This window comes from Poecile atricapillus, chromosome 1 (assembly GCF_030490865.1).
Source record: "Poecile atricapillus isolate bPoeAtr1 chromosome 1, bPoeAtr1.hap1, whole genome shotgun sequence".
Taxonomy (NCBI): Eukaryota; Metazoa; Chordata; class Aves; order Passeriformes; family Paridae; genus Poecile; species Poecile atricapillus.
This window is the reverse complement of record NC_081249.1, coordinates 8,218,198-8,233,708: the sequence shown is the minus strand read 5'-3', so window position 1 is coordinate 8,233,708 and position 15,511 is coordinate 8,218,198.

The window sequence follows — 15,511 nt, the reverse complement described above, 5'->3', positions numbered from 1 at the left end:
AATTTTAAAAGTGTGGAATAAAGGAAAGAAGTGCTTATCTGTGGAAAGAAATAAAACTCAATATACAAGACACCTCTTCCTCCTATCCTGGCCTAGGCTTGCAAATAACAGAGCAGAAAGGATGAAGTAAGCATGGAAAGCTGGAGCAATAGAATATTGAAATGATGTCGCTGAGGAAGAGGGATGTTTTAATTTTAAGACAGGAATTTCCCATGCTCCTATTTTCTTCACTGTGAGATTAACACAGAGGTCTCCACTTCCACTTTCCACTATATCCTGCATGTGGGGAAAATGCAGCGAGTCAAAGCTGTACAAAGACCATAAGAAGAGGGAGAGAAATTTAGCTCTTCTAATGCTGATTAAGAAGAGCAAACAAAGAAGAGAGCAGAAATGTGAACCACCACTTATTTTCCAGCAAAGGCTCCACTGAATCCTATTACAGGAATATATCATGAGCAGTATGAAAATTTTCATCTTTTGCCTGCCCAATGCCAAGGCAAGTGTCAGGAGCGGCATGAGAATGCTGGGATACACAGCAGATAAAGCAGAGTAACTGAGAAGATGATCAGCAGCATGTGTGTGTGTCAGGAACAGGAACACCACCCCCACACCTGTCCTGCTGGCTTTCCCTGAGCCTTCCTTGCCCCTTTCCCAGTCTCCTCTGGGAACAGATCTCCAGTGCACAGACTAAACCTGGTTATATGCTTCCTTGGAGCACACTGAGGGGAAAGCAAAGGCTTGTGCACAAGTCACAGTCCAGGACAGGCCAGGAGACACGAGGAATTTTTGAGCAGCATCAAGCAGCTTTTCCTCTGTGGATAGTTTCTAATTGCTGCCATGAGTGTGGTGTGCCCACTGCAGGTCTGCAGATGGCTCAAGGATGCCAGTGAAGCTGTGGGTACCTCGAGGTGTGGTGCTTACAGAGAGAGCAGCCACCAGCTGCTGAACTGACCCACGTGTGTCCCCAGCAAAGAGCACTCACCAGCCCATCCGCAGCAATATAAAATTTGGGGGTGAGCTTTCCTTCTGACAGCCAGGCTGCCAGTGTGAAGCTGACACAAGGACGAGGGGCTACATGGTGCTAAGCAGTGCTTGCCTTCAGGGCCTCTTCCTACATGATAAATACTTATTTAGATGGTGCCCTGCAATGTGCGGTTGTACACGACCCATAAATCCTGGTATTAAATCGGTAAAATAAAAATCCAGTGCTGCGTCAGCTCGGCCTTTGAGAAGCCAAAGCTGATAAATAGGGTTTGATTGGCTCTTTCTACACCGATGCCCCAGAGCAACACCCTCTGCATGAGTGTGATATTGCTGCAAGCTGACAGTACAAAGGACAGACGCGTACCCGTGCCAGCCATTGAGCCGGCTGCCTGGATTAACCCTGATTTCCTTCCCTGACACTCCTTTCTTCTGCCGAGGAGGGAAGCCAGGCGTAAGAGCAAGTCCCTTTGCCTGTCATGCTGAGAACGTGGTGCTGGCAGCGTAATTCAGCGTGCTAAGCCCGGTTCTCCCCTCCCTGGTCCCTGCTCTGAGGTGGTCTATCTCCATAAAAGCAGAGGATTTACACCATCTTACACAAGCAGTGTGAGAAGGATCAGGCTGTGACAGTCCTGACTCCCAGCTTCCTGGGAAAGGCAGAGAACAGCTGCCTTTCAGCTCTCCTTGCATCCCGGGCTCTTCCTATTGATAAGGATTTCCTAGGATGTGGGAGGGAATGTGGGACAGCATCTCACATGCTCCTTTTCAGGATTAGCCTAAGTGCCTGTGGGAGGAGTGGCACCATCTCCGACTGCAGAGCAGCCAGCTCACGCCCCTCTAGCCACCCCCAGCACCTCTGTTGACATGACAAACAAGAAATAAATACAAATCTTATCTGTCTAATAAGGCGAGCTCCCCGTGCAGCAGGAAGGAGCCTCTCCATTGAGATGGTATCTGTGCCAGCCCAGGTGACACCCTGAATTCGGCAGCAGCACAGACTCATCAGGGAAGGGAAAAGCAAGAGGCAAGCACGTTTTTCCCAGTGCCTTTGGTGTGTGGCCAGGCAAGCCTGGCTCGTGGCAGTGCCAGGAGTGGTACCTGCCCAAAAGGAGCCTTAGCTCTCAGAGGATGCTCTGCTCCTCCCTGCCGGCTGTGTGCTTGCTAGTGGCCAAGCCGAGGAGATGCCAAATTGGGATGAGGTGCCAAAATGCAAAGCCAATACACTGCTTTGCTGCTGATCCCCACTCACCACCAGCTGGCCCAGGGCTTGCAGGAAATCAGCCCTGGGAGGGAGGCCAGCTGCCCAGAGATGACCAGGACGGGAGGGAAAGATGCTGGCTGCTGGAGGGAGCCTCCTCCAAGCCCTTCATTGCCTCTGGGCTTCCCCACAACCCCTGTGTGTGCTGCAGCTCAGGGCTGCATCCCTCAGCTGGCTGGCTGGGGATGCTTTCCACCATCTCCAGTTGGCTCGAGCACACTGCTTCATCCTACTGGCAATGACCTGTGTCATGTCTTCATCAGCCCTAAGTGAAAGAGATGTGACTTTCCTGTGCATTAATTAATTGGAAATGTTGTGTAGGTCAGAAATAGACACTCCCAAAACTGGCTTCTTCTCTAGGTGCTGGCATCCTAAAGCACAGCAAGTCCAGATCAATGATGGTTATATCCACTGCAGACAGGAGATGGGGTGGGAGATGACATGCAACCATTCCCACTGATGGTGGAAGCACAGTGCAGAGCTAAAGCACAGGCCAAGCATCTGTGAAGTATATGCTGTTTGGAAGCAAAGATTAAAGTCATAGAAACACTTTGGTTTTCATTGATTTACCACCCAAATGAAGGAAAAACTGAAGGTGAGGGAAAGGAAGCATTTGTCCTTCAGTCTCAGCCCAGAAAGCAAGGGTTTTACTCAGCTCCTTCAGGGGAAAGGAGATACAAGCAAGTTTGGAAGCAAGACAAGATTTAAAATAAAGAGGCTGAATATAATTACAAAATGTTTTGAGTTTTTAAAACTGCCACCTCGTCTGACCATTAGTTAAAGTCAGCACAAGTGAGTAAACTTCCATCTGCAAAAATCTCAGCCAGAGATAAGATGCTGCATAATAGATTTGAGCTGGGCAGGTGTGGGACCAAATGTCTCTGCTAAATGAGAGAGATGTGCAGGAAATGCTCTGGTTAAAACATCTGCCAGTAAATAGGCTCTTTTTTGCTATTTGTCCATCTAAGATCATATTATGAAAAAAAACCTGTGCAGATCACCCTTGAATCAGTAATTTTCTCTGTGCTTATATGCCTATTTTTTTAATAAAGAAAATGGCCTGCATCTCAAATCCAAACTTTTCAGACTGCTCAGTTAGAGCAGAATATTGGAGTCTTCAGATAAATTTTCTCCCTTATTGCTGAAATTTCAGCTGAGAAAGAAAGCATCTTGTGCTCCTTTCTTGCACATCTAAATTCTGAAGCATCAGCTGTTTTGAGGGGGAGGGATAATAACTCCCTGTTTTTAACATCCAACTCAATACGTTTGTGAAAGGGATTATACAGCACCTCGTCCACCCACAGTAAGGGATTGAATGTGATGACCAGGGAGGGCACCTCCGCTCTCATGTTTAATTCAGGTGATGTTTTCTGTCTCAAAGGCAGGGAAAGGGAGAGAGGCATTTACTTAGGCTAGAACGGGAGGTCAGATTTAAGTTTGAGTTAGCTTGACTTGGCCACCTGCAGTGTTATCCTGGTCATCACTAGGGAAGGGCTTGGGATCAAGGCCAGGTTGGATGGAGCTCTGAACAATCTGCTGTAGTGAAATGTGTCCCTTTCCGTGCCCAGGTGTCCCATGGCAGAAGGGCTGGAGCTAGGGGACCTTTAAGGTAACTTCCAATTCAATGACTCCATGATTCTACAAACTGTGTTCTGCCCTTGGTGTTTCTTCCTACCCTCATGCACGGAGCCCAAGCAGTCTGTAGCACTGCCCCCATTTTACAGAGGGCAAAAACAAGGAGACAAGAACCTTGTCAAAAGCAACCAGCGTGGTGAGAGCAGGACAGGGGTGCAAACAGCCTTCTGCTTCCTAATCATGGTTTCCTGTGGAGGTGGTGGTAGGATCACGTGTGTGATCTGGGTGCCTTTGTTTCCACAGGCTTCTAGTTTGAATCAGCACACAAAGGGCACTGACTGAAGAAATAAGTCCCAGGTGCTGGTGGGATCTGCCAGGCTGAGAGGTTTCTCTACCAGCACAACACAACCTGTGGTAGAGGCAGGGGCCAGGTGTCCTAGTACAGGACATGGGGAAGAAGGAGTGTGAAGGGCTGGCAGGGTGGTGGGAAGAGGGGAAGAGGCAGGTGCCCAAAAGAAGAAATGAAAGAAATATGAAAAGGATCAAGAAATGGCGTAAGGAAAGAGAGGAGAAGATTTCCTGAGGACACGGAGCACAAAGGCAAATAATGGCAGTAATGGCAGTGGTGGTGAGCACGAAGAAAACAAAAAGGAGTGAAAAGCAATGGGAGAAAATGAGAGTAAAGCTGGAAGAAGAGAAGCAGAGGAGAAAGCAACCATCCTGCCAGCCTCCGTGATGGCTGTTATTTGCAGATAGGAAATGCTGCCTGCAGAAAAGCTGATTGAGGCTGATTGAGGGAAAGAATGAGCCACATGTGACAGATGTTAGTCACTTCGCGTAATGCCCTACTGGAAGGCACTTGGATTCTGCAGGGATGACAGCACTCGAAGAAGCTGCATGGAGCACAGCAGCCCTGGGAGCAGAGGGAGAGGAAGATGAATGGCAGGAGCGCTTGAATCCCCTGAACTCAAAAAGGGAAGAAAAGAAGAGAGAGGCGAGTGGCAGCCTCTGCCTTTTACGTATTTCCTGCCTCCCTCCATGCTCGATCCACGCTCTATCCATGCTCGATCCATGCTCATCCAAAACCAGGCAAAGGCCTGGAGCAGATGGGAACTCTCACTCCTTCCTGCACGAAGCAGAGCTGCCTCCGTGCCCCTCGGAGCAGCTGTCAGCACCCATGCAAATTGTTTCTAAAACAATCTCTCAAGCATATCATTTACTCAGGTAGTTTGGAAAGCAATCTTGGGAGAGAAAAAGAGACAAAATGATAGCTTAATTGTGCTTTTTGTACTCTCAAGTCTGGCAGAGATAATTTTTCCTTATTTTCAATATTTAGAAAAATCACTAGGCAGAAATGGCACAAGGTTTTTTTGTGCGTAAGGCCCTCATGGTTGCAAGCCTTTAGACTTTTCTTTAACTCTTTTGCCCCAACTTTAAAAATGCAAGGGAAAAACAAAACTTCTCAGGGACTACTTTACCTTCAGCATTTTCAGTGAAGCAGCTGCCATATTAGATCATATTCAAATAGAGCCCCAAAGAGGTCAGGAGCAGCATATTAGCTGAACTGTTTATCTGCAGCCAGCCAAGGGGGGATGGTGCTGCTCAAATCAATTTTCTATGCTCCGACTGGCCCATCTTCTTGACACTTAGATGTCACTGTACCACTGGTGATAAAAAGGCCTGCCAAAAAAGGATGGATTTGGATTCACGCAGGGTCCTACAGAGCCAAATGAGAATTGACAATATTAGTCTTTAGGACAATTTTACAGATAAAATTAACCAGAAGAATAAATTTTCAACAGTTCGCTTAATCTAATCTGCTTTCCATTGCATTGAATCTTGCTCTCATTCACAGTTGCCATTTTAATACTTGCAAGCAATGTTGGCTTTTTTTCTTTTTTTTTTGTTTCATGAAAAAAATCAGGCACATAAACCAGGATTCACATTGCCATGAAATGCCAGTCAAAAAATAACCCACATCTGGTTTCTGTAAAAAGGAGGAGGAAGTCCCTCACAGAGCTTAAAAGCAAGGAGAAAAAGTATCAGCGTGTTAAATTTGGGCCTGAGGTACAGTCACTGATATGATCTGAACCTTAATTTTCCCTAAGTTCATCTGTCTTTGGTCTTAATTTTATTATTTGGATAACCATACAGCAAAGGCTGAATCTCAGTCCCAGATCTGGTTTTGAATTAAAAATAACTGACAGAAAGTTCAAGATTATGCATATTCTATCTTACCTTTGTTATAAACTATGCGGGCCCTTGCACATCTGTGACTATCATTCATGGTACTAGAAATCAGAAACTCTCTGAGTTAATAATAATACATAACACATGTGTAACACTCTCCATCTTTCACTACTGCACAAATGACCAAGTGTCACAAGGAGCCTCTGGAATGCTTTCCCCCTGGCAGGGATAGTGACATTTCATCCAGAGGCTGACTGTGCTGCTCAAGGATACCCAGGCCATGCAGAAGCAGGGGTTGGGGCTGTGAGGCAGAGCCAGGGCGGGTGGGGGTGGCTGCTCTTAACCCTGCACTACACATCAGAGTCCTTGCATGCTTTTCTTTTTCATATTTGTACAGAAGTTTTCCACATCTCTGGGTGAATATTTAGGAAAGCATTTCAAAAAACTAATTCAGCTGGCTCTCCAAATGGATCTGGAAAAAATAGTTGGGGTTTGGCTAGGCTGAAATTTTTCTGCCAGCACCTCCTTTGAGCATTTTCAGGGCTTCAGTCAGGGATCTCAGTGCTTGCCAGGGAAAAAGGAATCCTTTTGTGCTGGCCCTGTGCAAATTTACCGTCATGCAGGTCTGCTCTAACCCTCTGAAGGACAATCTTTATTCCTGCCCCAGCACAGCCCAGGGCAAGTGGTGGCCACAGTCACACAGGTCCAAGGCTGCTCTTGGCCCCAGGGCAGGAGCAGCAGAGCCAGATTTTCCCTGCACTTTCTCCTCTGGGGTCTCAAAGGCAGCAAAGGAGCTGGATGCTGGAGATGTAAACATTGACAGGATGACATGGATTTTCAGTGCCAGCTTCCTCCTGGCATTGCCTGGATAGAAATGGGAAATGCCCAGCATTAGCAGAGAGAGGAGGTAAAGGAAGCCCCAGGCTGGGATGGATGAAGCAGGGCATTAACACAGGGAGCAGATGAGGGTGAAAGCCACGCTAATCACCCCAGGGGACAGAGGTCATTTACCACCTGTTAAGAGGCCACAGTCACCTCTTGACCCTGACAATGTGCACATCTCTGGATACTTGGTGAAGGGTGGTTTGCTACATCAGCTCAGCTGGTGGAGATCACTGCCAAAAGCTCTGCAGGGCCAAAGCACCGTTTATAGGTTGGCAGCCATTCTGCTTGTCTCTTTGCTTGCAGAGGGGTTTCTCCCTTTTGCTTTCCAAAAGCTGCTGACAGTACATTTGGAAAAGGAAGCAACTTGGACCATGTTGAGGATGCAAAAGGAAGTGCTGTCATCAATGCAGCTGCATTTGGTGCCTCTGGGTACAAACCCTAAACAAGCAGCCAGGGTCTGGGGTGAAGCATGGGGCACAGGACCACATTCACTGATGTATTTTTCCCTCTGCTCCTTGACTCTGACCAGAGCAGATGACAAACACCACAGCAGCCTGGGCTCCTCCAGCTATCCCCACCATCTATCTCCAGTGCTACCCCAGCAAACCTTAAGCCTTTAAGCTGTACCTCATGCTATGCCATAAATTTTCATACCATAAAAGTCAGCTCCGGTGTGCTGCAACACAGCCCTCCCGTTACTTCAGTTGCTTTAAACTGGAGAAAAAAATAAAAAAAAATGTGCAAGGGGTCACAGTTATATTTTAGGACCACAGGGCCTTTGGGCCCAGAGAAGACCCAGTGCTGTATTATTTATGCACAGCCACTCTGCTTTACAGGAAATACCAACATACAAACTATTTAGTGTCCCTTGTCTTGGGGACATGAATCAACTCCTGCACTATTTTATTTAGCAACACTGATGTATGCTTCATTTCTGGATTACAATACTGGGAAAGCAGGAAAGGCAGCCAGGCCTCTTCAGCCTCCTCAGTCCCCATGGCTGGGGGCTGGACTGAGTTCATGTCCTCCCTCAGCACCATGCAGAGAGGCAGCAGGCAGAGAAACTGAGGAAGGTCAGACACCGGTATCTGAATTCCATTTACAGAGCCAGCAGTCAAACCACAGGCACTTCCAAAAAGCAAAAACCTGACTTTCGGCCCAGAACTGAACATGTGTTCATTTGTGCACTTGAAAAAAGTGCTGCTGTTAAGGGAAAAATACCTTAAAAACCACTGTCAAACAGTTGTCATCCCCTGGTGCTCAAATGGACAGTGCTAGAGGAGGCATAAGGGTTTGTGCAGAGAATTAGGCTGCTGCTAATTAATGAGGACTGCTGCATCCTTCAGTGCCCAAAATGGCCATTGGTAGTGAGGATGACAGAAGGAGGTCTCACAGCTGTGGGATTATGGCAAAAGGCTTGACACACTGATTAGTATCCTTCACCACCACAGGGCTCAGAGTGAATGTTAAAAAAGTGTTTTAGCCCAAGATTTGTATAGGTTTGTCAGGACCTGGACAAGGAAGCCCTGGTTTGAAGAGTACCAAGGATGTGAGATGAGGGGTTAAATGTGCATTCTGTGCTGTGGTGGGAAGCAGAGGAGCTGCAATCTGGACATGCAAAGTGTGAAATGCAAAGGAAAAACAAAATCAGACACCTGAAAATAGAGACAAAATTTTCCAGTTTCATCTCCTTTCTCTCCCCTGTACTCAGCACTTTCCAAAGAGAGTCAGTAATCCCTGTGGGGGTCAGCCTCTGGCTGCCAGCAAAATGTCTGTGAGCTAAAGTGGTGAGCAGCCTGGCTTTCCTCAGGGACAAAGAGTGATGCTGAGCAGCTGCTCACCAAGTGACCATCCCACAGCCATCCCCAGCATAACCCACTGAACACTGTGGGCTGGTGCATGATAAGGAACCAAACCAGGAAGAAGGGAGAGCGGAAAGCAAGAGACTCCTTGGACAACGTGGTAGAAAAAGGAAGAAAATACCCTTTGCAGTAGATGGAAGTGATTGCAGCGAGTGGACCAGGCAGGCTCTCATTTGCTGCCAGCTCCACTCAGATTGACTTTCCTGCCTCTGCTCTGCCAAGGAGCAGCACAGCACTGGGCTCCTGGACTGTTCAAATGAGAAGCACGCTTGTCATGGATTGCTTTTCCTGGTGCTTTCTCCTCCTTCTTCTGCCAACATGTTTTTCCCCTAAACTGGAGTTCCTCACAGGTTTTGGCAGGACAGATCACCCCTGGAGGGCTTCACCTGTCCTGGTAGGAGCAGTCAGAGGCTTCCTGGGTTGGCAACTCTCCTGGTCCCAGTGTTTTTTGGGAAGGGCTCAGCTGGCAGCCAGCAGTTCCCTTCTCCTTATTGCACTTCCAGCTTCCATCTCCCAGGGTAATTTCCACCCCTGCCTCCACAGAGCCTGTGCCAGGACAGACAAAAATCAAGTCAGAGAGACTGGTCCTCCTCTAGCAGCTCAGTGTCTGTGCCTCCCATCTTGGGAACAGAGGCAGGACCCCGTCACAGGCATCCCAGGTGCTGGATCTCTTGCTTGCTTTGGTTGCCAGCTTCCCAGCACGGCTTTCCAAAAGGCATCTGCTCGTCCGAGGTGCCAACAGGCAGCGTCTGCACATGGTCAGAGTTCGGAATAAACTGCAAGAGAAATGCATTCAAGCTGGAATAGGTCCCTTACACATTGACAAGGCCAGCTGGGGACTCAGTCTCTCTTATTTTGCTCTCCTGCAGCCCATGTTAATGCTCAGGTAGAGTCAGAGCCTGCCCTCAGAGAAATCTCTGTGTGCCTTGTTGATTTGAAAGACATCAGCATTTCCTCAGGGACAGGAGGGAAAGAGCTGCCACCCAGCTGTACCTTTATTAGTGCAATTTTCTGTTCTCTCCCTCCTGAAAGAGATTTTCTGTCTGCCAGAATAACCCCAATGTGCTTATTTTTAGCAGTCCTGACAGGAGTTAATCAGAGCTCATGCCCCCACACTTTGCCCCACTTTCTGGTTTCCAGCCAGACTCCAGGCTCAAATCAGTGCATGACAGTGGATGAGGAGTCAGTGCTGCAGTGGGAAGGGGATGGAGACAGGCTCTCTGTTCCCAGAACATGGACCACAGAGAGAGCAAGGATATGAGGAGATGCACAAATGGAAATTGAACAGGTAGCACATCTGGTTTCTGAGGCAAAACACAGTATTTTCATGAGGAGGAAGACATTTCTGGTGAAAAATATTCAGGCAGAAACCCAACTGTCCAATGACATCCAGGCTGGCCAACCAATTCCCACCAATCCTAACCCAATGTCAGGGTTTTTTAGTGAAATTTCAGGGAATTTCCATCCCAGTTTTGTGGTATTACACGGGTCTGGCAGTTTGGGTTACACCAAGCTCTTCTCAGGCTTGGCTGCATGGATCCCTCTGCAGGGCAAGCTCTTGAAGAAACCACAACCATTGCACCCCTAGGGGTGCCTAGGCCTTTGTTTTAAACCAGGGAAGCCTTTATTGTGATAGGTGATCTTGAGGGGCTCAAATCCTTGCCAGGATTATCAACAAGGAGGGTGTGTTAAGACAAAGGAGTTCTTTGCCTCGCTTCATGAAAGACATGGTGTTAAATAAGACGCACTGTGTTGCCAACTTGGAATATTAATGGCAGAAATGTGTTGTATTTAAAAAAAAAAAAAATTTAAGCAGGCTTCTCTTTCTTCTTTGGTGTTAATTATATGAATGCTGTTTAAAGCATAGGTAAAAGCTGTTACAGAGTGGGGCAATATGTAAAGGAAAAATCTTTAGGCAAGACAGTGGAAATACTGTTAGAAAGCCTGTCAGAGGTGAAAAAGAAGACTAAATAAAGGGATGACCACAGAAGGACGGAAAAAGCAGAAAAGATGAATGGTGCAGTGAGGGAAAATGACAAGCAGACAGTGTTGCAAGGCTGCAAGTTGGTCTGGAGGCACTGTAGTCCCAGCCTGATTTACACTGGGCTTTTGAAAGGGCACCACCAGTTAATGGCTCACCTTCGAAGCCGGGCTTGACCCACCACTGTCATAGGCGATAACAGAATTACAATCAAAACCTAGATCCCATTCCCAATTTCGGAGGTGTTCGGATGTGAGAGTTTTATTTAAAGGCTCCCTTTTAATGAAAAAGTGGGCAAACTGTGATCAAGGGGAAGGAATTGTCTCTATTTTCGTGATTCACATCTCCTGGCACCCACAAGATATGCATTTCCACGCTCTGATCTGCGCCGCTGTGAAGGACACAGCTGAGAACAGAGCAGGGAGCTGCTGACTTAACCGCGAAAGAAAGAAAGAAAGGAGAACGCAGTTACATTTTATTCTTCCGTACATTTTGTTAAATTGGTTCAGCAAGCTTCCCTGAGTCTGTTGAGCTGGGAAGGGGAGGCAGAGAAACTTCATTAAGTGAGAGATTCTCAGAAATAATTGGGGGGCCAGGGATAATAGTGGCAGCCGTCATTGTGCTGGGAAAGGAGGGCACTTGCTTCGTATTTGTTAATTGAAGAAACCCAGAGCGTCTTTCTGGGGGGCCAGGGCTCGAGCTGCAAGGCTGAAGTGGATGTATATTTTTTCTGGTTTAAATAGACATTAGGGGGCTCCATTTTTTAAAAAATAAGCCTCAGAGCTGCTTTGGCAGCCGATCCAAACGAGCGTGAGCAGCACGGTCTGAATCCTCCCCCACCCTTCGCACCACGCTCTGGTCCAGGGCACACTCGGCAAAACCCTTCAGCCAGGGGAGATGGGGACACAGCCAGGACAAAGTGACTTCTGCAGAGGACAGGGAGAGGGAGGGAGAAGAAGGAGTTGCACAGTGGAGCAGAGGCACAAGGAATCTCAGGGAGACACGGCGTCTGTTCTGTGTGATGTGCTGGTCACTGCTTGCCAATTTTGAAAATTGAATTCTCCCCGCAGTGCAAGTTTGCAGCTCTATCACACAGACATCGGAGCTTTGTTGAATAAGTTTGCACTTCTGCTCATGGTGGAATAGATGGAAATCGGGCATTTTTCTAAAGATGGTTTTTTCTTGTAAATACCTCTGTGCCTGGTGATATTATTTGCACATTTATCCACTTGGGCCCTAAAAGCATTCAGATAAAAAGAATCTATATCTGGCTAATTAAAAATCATTCACATCATAATGTCTTATTAGTTTTATGAATACTGCCTTGCCTTTCCTGGCTTTTCCATGCAAATCAGAAACATTTTGGGTCTGATTCTCATTTGCCCTAAGGCCCATTTACTCCATGCAGGAAAAGTCATTAGCCTCACAAGGAGAGCAAGCGAGGGCTGCACCCACTGCAAGCCTTTCCAGCTCAAAGAGAAATTTCAGCATAAAAAAGGAACCCAATTCTTGAGCATGCAATGCTGTGCAATAGTCTGGGTCCCACAAACTTCCCAGGAAAGTGTTTTTGCCAATATCATTTATTGTTCCCCCACAGACCGCTCGTATGCTTAGGTCCATTGTGACAATTAGTGATAAATCACTGCTGGGAGTTTGGGACTTCCACTGGAAAAAGCTCCCAACAGCCAGTCACCAGGAGAGTGCCAGGACACACAGCAACATTGTGCCTCATATTCTCTCTATTTTTAATGGTGAGGGGAGGAGGGTAACATTTTAGTTCTGCATATACTGTGTCAGGGTAAAATAATGTTCTTTTCTGGCAGCACTGAATCAGCACACATCCAAAATTTGCCTTCTTCCGCTGCAGATGCTGCCCCCATGGAAATCAGTGAAAGCCTCAAGCAGACATACAAGGGCAGGATTTAGCACATAAATCACAACCCAGATCATAAATACATGCTTGAACCCTCCCTTAATATGATTCATTAAGAAGGAGCTTTTACGGTTGGGGTGGTTTTAATTATCATTGTGTAATTTTATTGTTATTGTTTCCATTAAATATTAACAAACATTCCTTATTTTTGGTTAACAAAGATCTTTCTTAGATTGCACAGTAGTTAATGAAAACCACATAAACACATGCAGAAAGATACCAGGACTCTCATTCAATTAAATATAAAACTTAGAGTAGAAGATCTATAAAAATCCAGATTGTAATGAATCATAAATAAATATGGAAAACTAACAACTGCCTTGGGTAGAGCAGTGAATTTATAGCCCAAAGATTTGCATTTTAAGGTTTGTGTTGTTGTCTGTGTTGTGTTCACAGAAGATGCACATCCCCAATGCCAGAGCCCCCGGCCTCAGCTCATTTTCCTGGCTTCTCTAGACAAGCCCTGAAAATGCCATCATGCCCTGAGCTAAATCTGCCTTCACCCAGAATGATCTCTGAGCCTCTGAACCTGAACTGAAGCCACTTTCTAATCCATGAGTGAGAAGCCACAAGCACCCCGGGTTTCCCAGGTGTTTGGCCGCTGGTGGGATGGAGATGTTTCCAGCAAAGTTGTCCCCACATACACTGTGGTGGATGCAGCTGGCACCCCCAGGCAAGACTCTCCTCCTGGACTTGTTGGAGGAGGAGAAATGCAGGGAGAACAGCTGGTTCCTCATTCTTGGCTTGTCCCACACCAACAGAGGGGTCTTCAATTGTTAGGCTGAGATTGCTCTGGTTTTCCATATTGGTTTTGGAAAAAACTGCCTGTAACTTCCAGCCAGCCACTGGCACTGGTAAGAAATGAGATGAACAAAAGGCTGCTTTGACTACTGACACACAGCCCCTGAACCCACTGAACATCCAAATGAATTGTTGTTGAGAGACATGAAGTGAAAAGGGTTTAGCTGTGTTAAAATAAACCAATAGTTGGGTTTACAGCTGGAAAATCCCATAAAGACCATTACTCTTGGGATAACTATCAAAGCCAAAGCACATCCATGGACTCCTGTCCATTGAATGCTGTCAAGCCACTAGTTACTAACCTCAAAATTCATGTTCCAGCCACTTTCAAAATTAATCTTCACATTTTAGCTTTGCATGGACAATAAAAAAAATTGGGAGTTCTTCCAGTACCTTTCCAAGCAACAGCAAAGCAAACTGTTCTCCAGACCAACCAGAGGCTTTGCTGGACACACAGGAATGTCAGCATCAAAAGAGTTAATGGGGGAAAGAAGTAAAAGGATTTGATATTGGCAAAACCCTGAGGCATCAGCTCCAGCATTATGGGTGTGTGTCGGTCTGTCTGACACAGCTGTTGCCATGGTGGCAGAGTTCTCCCAAAAAAACACAAAAAGAGGACAAGCTGGATGAGTGCCTGAGGAAAACAGAGGAGAGGGGAGATGGCTGTGGAGGGAGATGACTTGGCTTCTGTAGGTGGGGCTTGGTGCTGATACTGGGGGCCAGCGAATGAAATAATGAGTCTCGTGAACTCCATGGTCTTCCAGCTGGACAGATGTTCCAGGGGCTGGAGCCAGCTGCAAAAAAAATATGGAAATCCCTGGGAGTTTCACCCAACCTAACCTCATTCCCACTGTTCCAAGGAATGCAGCATGATGCAGAGAACTGCTGCCTGCCATATCCACAGGGATGGCTGTAGAGAGCCTTGAGAAACAAGGCTTTCCCAGGCAGCCCAAGGTTTTGACAAATGTGTCCGTGTGTCTGCTGCAGCTGTTTGGACAAGCAGGGGTCTAGATGTGACTATTTATCAAGGAAACCCCTCAGCTGCTGGCAGACCTGGGAGGGAAGGGCTGGGAGCACAGGGCACACCAGGAGCCAGGGCCACACGGGCTTTGCAAAGCCCAAGGGGGACAAAGCCTGGACATGATGGGCAGGCAGGGAGGAGTGCACACACCTTTGGGCCTGAAGGGACTTGGAGGGATGGGCTGGGGAAGTTTGGGGTGAGAGAAGTTAGATGAGAGCAATGGGTGGGGAGTGAGCTCCCAATGGGATGGGAGCCCAGTGGGGAGAATTTGGGTTATTTGGATTCTAGAGCAGGAGAGAGAAGGACTGGAGGGGCTGTGGGTCATGGGTTGCTGGAGTTCCTGAAGACAGTTGCCACTCAGGCCCTTGACACGCTGCTCCATGCAAGCATCCAAGGAATTCCTAAGCTGGGGCTACTTTGGCACTGACAAAGTGAGAAGTCCCAGCCTGATGCTGGCATGGGAAGGCTGTGGAGTCAGATGGGGGATCTGTGGCCGCAGAGTAGGAGGAGACTTGCCTTCCAACACACTGGATCACCAACACTGTGTCAAATCAGGCCAGTGAGGGAGGTTTAAGCAGGCGGCAACTTACACAACGCAGCGGGTTTTGACTTCACTGGGGATTGCACACCTCATAATGTGCAGTTTTCAGTATGTTTGGCTTTCCCTCCATCCCATCCCTCTGGAAAGAGGAACTCATGGCTCAGTGCTCCCGAGGGAGCAGGCTGCTGCAAACACAGAGCTGCCTGTGTGACTGAGGGGAGCACTGGCTGCCGAGCCACGTGAAGCTCCGCAGGCTGATGCTGGCCGGGCTGGAGCTCCTGGCACCAGCACACGGCTTGTGTCGTTCCAGCACAGCCAGCGAGCATTACAGAACAAGTCAGAAGTATGCTCGGCAAACCACAGGCTTAAAAATAAGGGAAAACACATTTCCTCTCCTCACCAAGGTGGGAGAAGATAGTGTTTCCTCAGGCATCGTTCTGCTAACTCCGTGAGCTGGGTCCTAACTGGTGTTTAAAAGTGAAG